Below are 9,643 nucleotides of genomic sequence, written 5' to 3'. Positions count from 1 at the left end.
GTACCCTACAGGTTTTCTTGACAGACGCGACGGACGGACGGACGGACAGACAGACAGACAGACAAACAACAAAGTGATCCTATAAGGGTTCCGTTTTTCCTTTTGAGGTACGGAGCCCTAAAAATAACAAAGGGCGACCGCCACACAGACATTATTTTGTTTCGCGAATAGCGTAACTCAATTTCACGTAAATTTAGCTCACAGTAGGCACAAAAACAAAAGTTCCCAAATATTGTTATGCGGTTGTTTCAGCCCTGCGTGTTTCCTCTCTGTTTTAGATTTGACCGCAAAAAGGCCGCTGGTAAAATTCCCTTCACCGCAGCACTTTCGATAGGGATTGATAAAAGTTAAACTGGTTGTAAAAAGCTGTGATAGCCTAGTGGTTAGAACATCCGCCTCCTAATCGGAGGTCGGGGTTCCATCCCGGGCACGCACAACTAACTTTTCAGTTATGTGCGTTTTAAGCAATTAAATATCACTTGCTTTAACGGAGAAGGAAAACATCGTGAGGAAACCTGCATGCCTGAGAGTTCTCCATGTTCTCAAAGGTGTGTGAAGTCTGCCAATCCGCATTGGGCCAGTGTGACAGACTATGGCCTAAACCTTCTCACTCTGAGAAGAGACCGTGCTCAGGTAGTGGGCCGGTAATGGGTTGGTCATGTCATGTCATGTTAAACTGGTTGTAAGTGGTCGGTGGAAGTTGGAATGCTTGATGGAAACTTGCACCTTTTTACGAGTATTTATTCATCCAAGCTTTTTACTAATTAAAGCACATTAAACCCATACCCCTTACTAATACTACTACTACTTATTTTTTACTAATTAAAGCAAATTAAACCCATACCCCACCCTAAGTGACCCCTAATTGTTTTCTACACGGCAACGTACTAGAATTCTAATTTACTTTTTGTACTCAGTACCTAGTATTAAAATTCTCGCATTCGACAGAACCCAAAATATCCACGATAAAAAAAAACAGTTGTACCATCTACATCAAACTGACTTTCACTTTGCCTTTAAAGACCCTTTAAAATTAAGAGCAAAATAGACGAAGAAATCACAAATATATACTTAACATGGAATCAAAGCACGTTCAATTAAATCTAAGCAACGAACTGTAAGGAAACATATACGATGTAATATAGCCTCGCCATTAAGCTCAAGGACTCGTATCTACAAGTGTTCTTATGTAAAGGCTTGCGAGACAAGCTAATGACTACTTATTGTTAGTATATTATATTGTATGAGTCCTACAACGTATTAGGTAATTTTTGCTTTGAACATGCAATACATTAATTTGTTAACCCCCGACCCAAAAAGAGGGGTGTTATAAGTTTGACGTGTGTATCTGTGTATCTGTGCATCTGTGTATCTGTCTTTGGCATCGTAGCTCCTAAACTAATGAACCGATTTTAATTTAGTTTTTTTTTTCGTTTGAAAGGTAAGTTGATCGAGAGTGTTCTTAGCTATTATCCAAGAAAATCGGTTCAGCCGTTTGAAAGTTATCAGCTCTTTTCTAGTTCTTACTGTAACCTTCACTTGTCGGGGGTGTTATACATTTTTAATTTACACTTGTATTATTATTAGAAAGGTATTATTCTCCCCATTTTCGTACAGTTTCAACTTTCCTTAACTTAGGGCTAATTTTTGGATCGCCAACAAGGTTTAATTTTGACGAATATCCATAGTACAAAAACATCAATTTATTTTCAATAAAACATTAACTAATTAATTTAACCTACTTTATTTTATTTAGCGTGGGTTAATTGTATTGGGGGTTTTTCATGAAGTAAAAAACCTATTGGTGCTTAAAGAATCCAACTTAATTTAAGTTAGGTAATTTGTTCTTGTACTTAAATAGGTAATTAAATCTCTGCTAATCCACACTTGGCCAGCGTGGTGGATTATGGCCAAACCCTCTGAGAAGAGACCCGTGGTAAATAGTGTGCAATGGGTTGTTACGATGAATTAAAAATTGTTACAGGATTGTATACTCACTAAGTGTACATCCATTAGCAAATAGTAAAAAAAAACTTTTACTACTTCTAAGATATATTTCAATTTTCATAAGCAATATTGTCATTGAAGAAATTATACGATACTTGAAAATATAATAGAAATAGAAATCGCAGGCGTCGACAACAAAATAACAACTGAGGAGTACCTACGTCTTATTCACTCAATCGGAGGCGAGCCGATTGCGGATGTATTTAGAATTTCCTAGTTTTCAAGTTAAGATGCGACGCTTTTCAGTCTGACTTCTAAGGGTCGATTCACATTCACAATTTCACATAGCATATTGATCTTTGGCTAGCGTGGTAGACTATGGCCAAAGCACTTCTCGCTCTAATATGCTGAGCTGTACACCCATTTGGGGTGGTGTCACAGATGAAAATGTATATTTGTATACTTTGTTTGTTTTTATCTGTGACACCAACAACAAATAAATGCATTTTCTTTCTTTCTTTCTTTCTTTCTTTCTTTCTTCTCTAAGAGGAGACCCGTGCTCTGTAGTGAGCCAACAATGGGTTGATCATGATGTTGATGTATTCTATACCTCCACAACGTCACGTGTAGAAAGTTAGAGAAAAAAGGTGCGTGGATTCGCGTATTATTTTTGCTTAGCTTGTGGTCAATGCACGCTAAAGTGAGGTCCCTGTCTTTTTACATCATATCCTTCTTTGCTGAGTGGGATTATTTTAATTGCCCCTGCCAAGAATCGAACCCGGGAATCCATTCATAAGACCACAACGCTCACCACTGTGCTAGGGAGGTCGATCAAAACACTGAATACATTCACGGAACAAACCAGTTCCGTAGGACTTACAACGCATAAATTGACAAAATAAATCGGAATTTATTTGCGAAATAATTTGCGTCAAATACAGCCATGCAAAATTATTATTAATGTAGACCCGCCCTTAGCTGAGTTTGTGCCGATTTGCACTTCGATGTAGTTTAGAGAGTTCAGTTGAGGCGTCAATTTTACTTGGGAATGTAGAGAGCTTTTTTATTTCTTCGATAGGAAAATTTAAACTCTATAAATGCTTTGGCATCCGCCGGTGAAAATGTGAATTTTCATCTGACTGAAGGGAAGTGATGAATTTCGCACAAAGGATTTTAACTCGGCGCCTAGGTTATAAAATTTTTAGCCGGATAAGTTAGAACATTTTTTAGTGTTCAGCACCTACACAAAGGTAAAAATGGAATACTTTTGAAATCACCTCGGTTCTCGGTTTCTGTGTCTTTCTGTGACAGCTTTTTATTCCCCGACCCAAAAAGAGGGGTGTTATAAGTTTGACGTGTGTATCTGTGTATCTGTGTATCTGTGTGTCTGTGTATCTGTGTATCTGTCTGTGGCATCGTAGCGCCTAAACGAATGAACCGATTTTAATTTACTTTTTTTTGTTTGAAAGCTGGCTTGATCGATAGTGTTCTTAGCTATAATCCAAAAAAATTGGTTCAGCCGTTTAGGAGTTATCAGCTCTTTTCTAGTTTTCTTGTAGAAAAGAAGGTTAGTTAACCGTTAGGTTCATAATATTATGTCAATTGACAAATGTCAAGCTGTCAAGATGGACGTTGCCTAAATACATAATTATTTATTTGAAAATGATGTTTTGGAAAACTCAGATACTTTAGATCGTAGGCGCGGAATAGTTCAAGAAAATCAGTTCAGCCGTTTGAAAGTTATCAGGTCTTTTCGGTCTTTTCTAGTTACTGTAACCTTCACTTGTCGGGGGTGTTATAAATTTTTAATTTACACTTGTTTATTCAGAAACTTTGAACAAAGTAAATATCGAAAAAAGGGACTTTTGTAATAGTAGGTACTCATTTATTTTTGTATAAAATAAATATGCCCCAGAGAATGGAATGAATGACATACAAATACTTACTGCCATGGGCACAGTTCGGGATATGATGACAATATTTTGTATGACTTTTTTAATTATCTGCCTGCTAGATAAACCAAAAAGACCTAGGTATCGTTGGCGCAACGAACTCGATGCATAATAAACTGGCCCCAACTATCAATAGACCAAGATAAATGTAAAGATGTTTAAGGGAGGAATTTGCCCAACAGTGGGTCATACTCGTCGGAGGTTTTAAATAAATAAATATGTTACGAAGTCCTTGACTACAATTTCACTGATGGTGAGTGATGATGCATTTGAAAGTGGGTTTCTACACAGTATTATACCCACTGAACATTGCCATGTCTTTATGGTAGCCGCGGCATAAGCCATAGCCTCCCTCGGCATAAATTTTATTTGGTTCCTGTTTGGATCCAACTTGAAATCTCCCTGTTATAAGATCACTTTTACCACTGTGCCAGTATGATCCATTCCCGCCTCGACTTCTGTTTGTTTAGTACTTTAAACTCCCTCGTCACTTAGTTCCGCGGTCTCATAATGACGTCGTCATCTCTAATACAGCCTAAAAACATAGGTACAGCAAGATGGCAACGTGAGGTGCAGTTCTTCGTGCGTACTTAGTACTTACTAAATTATAGATTCATACTTTAATATTATAATTATGCGAAAGTGTATCTGTCTGCCAGCTAACTTTCCCCGGCCCAACAGTTTAACTGTTTTCGATGAAAGGTACAGCGTTAGCTTACATCCTAGGGACGGACATAGAGTACTTTTTATCGCGGAATTTAAGAGTTCCATCTGGATTCTTAAAGGCTAATTCGTTGGACTGATTTATACGAAATTTGGTACAGAAAGGTAGCTTGCGTCCCGGGAAATTGACACAGGCAACTTTTTATCCCGGAAAAGCAAATAGTTCCCAAGGAATTTAAAAAAACCTTACCTAAATCCACGCAAACGACGTCGCGGGCATCATCTAGTTTAATATAAATTGATAAACCGTAGACTGTATTTTCCAGATGCCGTTTATATAAGCGGATGAGTTGGCTTTACAATAAAATAATGCTTTTAGACGATTGATAAAGCCGCCATGTTTCGTCGCGTCAGAGATGTTTATTGACGGCCGAATAGACTGCTTCTTTAGCGTCATGCTCAAAAGATGCAACACCCCTGGTGCATCAGGTACAGAATAGGTACCTAGAGCCAACAAAATCGCGAGGAAGGTAGCCAGTGGACTCCATTTTTTCGCTCTGAAGCGCTATAGGTATTTGCAAGGTTTCAGATGGCGTCAAAACCAAAACGTAGTAGTCCTACGCATAAATTTAGTTTAGTTTTATATTTACACTAGCTTATGCCCGCAACTTTGTCCGCGTGGACTGCACAAATTTCGAATCGCTGTTTTACCCCTTTAGGGATGAATTTTCAAAAATCCTTTCTTAGCGGATGTCTACGTTATAATTTTTTTTTCTTTACTATTTATTTATTTACACCAACAACTTCCACACAGTTATGACTATAAAATTTACAAATTAATTGCAGTATGGTTGTCCATTACAGGTGCACTAACCGTGCACTAACCATGCACTAACCTAAAGTAATAGCTTTTTCTTTTATCTAGAATCTAGACATCTTGGTCAACCGACTGTATGAAGTATTTCTTTAGGCTGTGTCACTAGTCTGTAGAGCTCACCCCCTCAGATTATGACGCCATGTGGAGTGATGACAAATGACTCGGGAACAATAAGGGTATTTTGGTCGAGAGGTTTTATAGCCATTTTTATTGTTTAAAATATTGCTTCTAACGTGATTATACTGCAGAGATTCTAGAAAAATTAATAGTGTTGTATATTATTATAAATTAATAACTCCCCTACAACTTTTTTTGACGATCCAAAACCATTTGTTAAAGCTTAGGTAGGTATATTGTTAAAGTACGTAAGTTACCTACTCTATTCTATTCCATAGACTAATTAGGTATTATTATTATTAGTATTATTAATGTGAAAGTGTGTATGCAATTTTTATTAATAAGCCTTGCTAAGTGAAATTATAGGAAAATTCATTGCAACATTTTACCACATACTAACACGGCATGTTAAAGAAAGCTTGTAATAATAAAGAAACACAATTCAAACATCGTTATTTCAGTAGAACGAACTTTTGTTGACAAGTAGTAAACTTGGCAACGGAATTTCTTTAAGGCAGTGCGATGAGATATGGCATCCTCGCCCGTCTCTAACAGGGGCCTACATTTGCGAAGAGTAATGGCAGAGGCTTTGATGTGTGGCAGGTGAGAAATGCGCTGTGATCTGACAATAATAAAACGGGGCTGATGAGTGTAACTGAGGGTGAAATGATTTGTTTTCAGTTTCTCGGTACGCAAAATCATTTGAGCATGTCTCTAAATTTTAAATATAATATTTATTGTAACCAACCAAAGAGTTTTTTTATTAAAATAAACTTACATCTAAATTAAAACTAAAAACAAATTAAAATAATTAAATTAAATTAAAAACTAAATTAAATCTAAAACCTCATCGAGACACGTTATGGAGAACTCTCAAACATGCAAGATCACCTTGTTTTCCTTCACCAGGCGAAGGCTATCACCGCTTTTTATATTATTATTAAATAATAGTTACTTATCATAATAGTGAAACTATGTACATTCTGCAAATCATAATAAGACCAGTGGGAAGAAACGAATTGCAACGTTATAAATTCCAGACAGCAGACTTATGGTTAATCAATCGATCTGTAATCTTTTATTTTGTCAAAAATTGTAAAGTATTTTTGGTAATTACCTAACTATGTGGTAAACGAAAATGTAATGTTATATCGTTATATCTATTACTAGCCGATGCCCGCGGCTTCGCCCGCGTAGATTTAGGTTTTTCGAAATCCCGTGGAAACGCTTTGATTTTCCGGGATAAAAAGTAGCCTATGTGCTAATCCAAGGTATTATCTATCTCCGTTCCAAATTTCAGCCAAATCCGTTTGGTAGTTTTTGCGTGAAGGAGTAACAAACATACACACACACACACACACACACACACACACACACACACACACACACATACAAACTTTCGGCTTTATAATATTAGTGTGATCATACCAGCAAAATACATTAGTGCGGATAGATGTATGAAATTGTCAAATTGAGCAGATAAACGCATTAATGTTAACCAACCTTGGGCTGTCAACTCTAAAACATCGAGATGACTGATTGCTTCCCGAAAATCCAGGGCACAGTTGTTTGAATTTCCCATTCTAAATGAGAAGGCTGGAATTTGCACGGCACGTAATTTATGTTATTCGCCAACATTCAACCATGATCCGACCATTTGAATTCCGAATACCGTGCGCCATTTTGTATTAGTTTTTAGGGTTCCGTACCTCAAAAGGGAAACCTGAACCCGTATAGGATCACTTTGTTGTCTGTCTGTCTGTCTGTCGTGTCTGTCAAGAAAACCTATAGGGTACTTCCCGTTTACCTAGAACTATGAAATTTGGCAGGTAGGTAGGTATTATATAGCACAAGCAAAGGAATAAACCTGAAAACCGTGAATTTGTGGTTAAATCATTAAAAAAAAATTAAAATGTATTTTTAACATTTGTGAAAATCTGTATTATTACTGTCTAATAAATTTCTCAATCGAAAAAAATGTATTTCAATTTTCAAAGTAGGATAACTTTACCAAGTGGGGTATCATATTATGAAAGGGACAACCTGTACAATTCAAAAATAGATTTTTATTTATTTTTATGCATAACAGTTTTTGATTTATCGTGCAAGATGTCGGAAAAAATACCCGAGTACGGAACCCTCGGTACGAGAGTCTGACCTGGCCGGTTTTTTTATCTCCCTCCTTTTCTTTTGCGGTATCTGAGAGTTGTAACATGGAGTGCAGTTAAATATTCTCAAGTGAGTTGGTATTTTTTTTTTAATTTTCATATTTAATCCTTGATATCTGTACAGCATTGGAATAGTTTAATCAACGTTGACCCCGGTGGCTAAAACTAGATAGGTTAGGACTTTAGGGTTTCTTATTCCGTTACAAGTTAGCCTTTGACTATGATCTCATCAGGTGGTAAGTGATTATGCAGTCTTTTTTTATTCTGACAAGTTATCATTTAAATGCGATCTCACTGTCTGAATTATGAATAAGTATATAATCCAGGGTGATAGCCAATGAGTTGCGCTGAAAGTTAATGTTGAACTGGATACAACAAAATTTGAGGGGGATTGGGTGAATTTCATTTTTCTTAAAGCTTTTGTTCTTCTGAGAGTTTTAGGTGTTGAACTAGTTTCGGCTAAAATAACCCCACTGAAACTACATACAATACGCGAAAATAAATGGTCGGAACTGTCCACTTAAAACTAAACATTGCTTTTAAAGACTTGTGTATTTAGGTCTTTTATTCAGGACTAACGCTCATTGTTTCTATTTGAATAGAGCCGAGCAAACCTAGTTAGCTACCGACACAATGCCAGCCTTGTAAACCGTTGAAACGTTAATTTTCCCACTGAAGCTTTAATTGTGTTGAAATGCTGTTTGCGATTTACATGCGAAGTTTCTTGTGGGTGGACGATTGATGTAGAATTGTAGGTATAGATGACAGATCACGAACAAAATGACATCGCTCAAGTCCAAATGGTCAGGTTTGCAAACTAATCTCTCATCTGTGGCCACTACACATCCTGCGTTCGCCATCTGCATTAGTGTGAGTGCTACATTCATACACAGCGCGTGGAACAATACCTGCGCGACATCGCACTCGCATCGTAGGTCAGACGCAACTATTTAACTGCCGGTAACTATAATACCAGTAGGTCCGGAGCACAAAATACCGCTAGGTAAGTTCGGGCCTTGGCACAAAAACCTCCATCGCTTATCTCCTTTCTTATATCTTAATGACGTCATTATCTGTAGTTGTCGCTTCCTAGCGTGTCGTCACAAATGATGCGGACAATGGGAACATTTCGCCGCAAAATTTTATCACAGTTATCTTTACCGGCTCTGAAATGAGGGCCTTTAGGAGTGCTTGTGGTTTTTGGTTGCCCAAAATCAATACCTAAGTTACTTTTGGCTTTTTAGGGTTCCGTAGTTAAAACAAGTAAACCGAAATCACCGCAAATATGTATTTATAATAAATACAGCGTATAAATGATTTATTACATTACTAATCCTTCAGTAGCTCAGAAAAACCTCTGTCTACGAAAAAGGTGGATAGGAAAAGGAAGCTTTTCTTTTAAGCTCTCTAACCATTTAATTATCATGTCGAATAAAAAAGAAAAGTACACTACATAGTTTAAAATGCCAACAAATTGTTATACGTTACTGCCATATTACGAACGTCTGTATAATTCAAGTCGTACGACCAACGAAATTATGCCATAAACGTTATCTATTATCTCAATATAATTTCACGTAGACAATACAACGCTGCAAAACTAGGAGAGAACACGCAAACAAAAATATATGGACGCTATGTCGCTACGAGCCATATTTACAACTTTAACAAGCTCTAAACGCATAACCATGCTTCAACGCTGAGACAGCTTTAAATAAAACAAAATAATATGTGAAATATACAAAATCATTATTATACAAAACTATTTCCATCTGACTTTTCTCGAGTGCAATTTGATAAACGCACATAATTTACCTATGTTACTTCTGGACAATTTGAAATTTGAAATGTGGACGTATCGCAGGATGCTTCACATAAGCTGGACGGCTAAGGTGTCTAACGCTGAGGTTCTTGCCAGG

The sequence above is a fragment of the Maniola jurtina genome, chromosome 6, assembly GCF_905333055.1.
Source record: "Maniola jurtina chromosome 6, ilManJurt1.1, whole genome shotgun sequence".
Taxonomy (NCBI): Eukaryota; Metazoa; Arthropoda; class Insecta; order Lepidoptera; family Nymphalidae; genus Maniola; species Maniola jurtina.
This window is presented reverse-complemented; position numbering follows the sequence as displayed.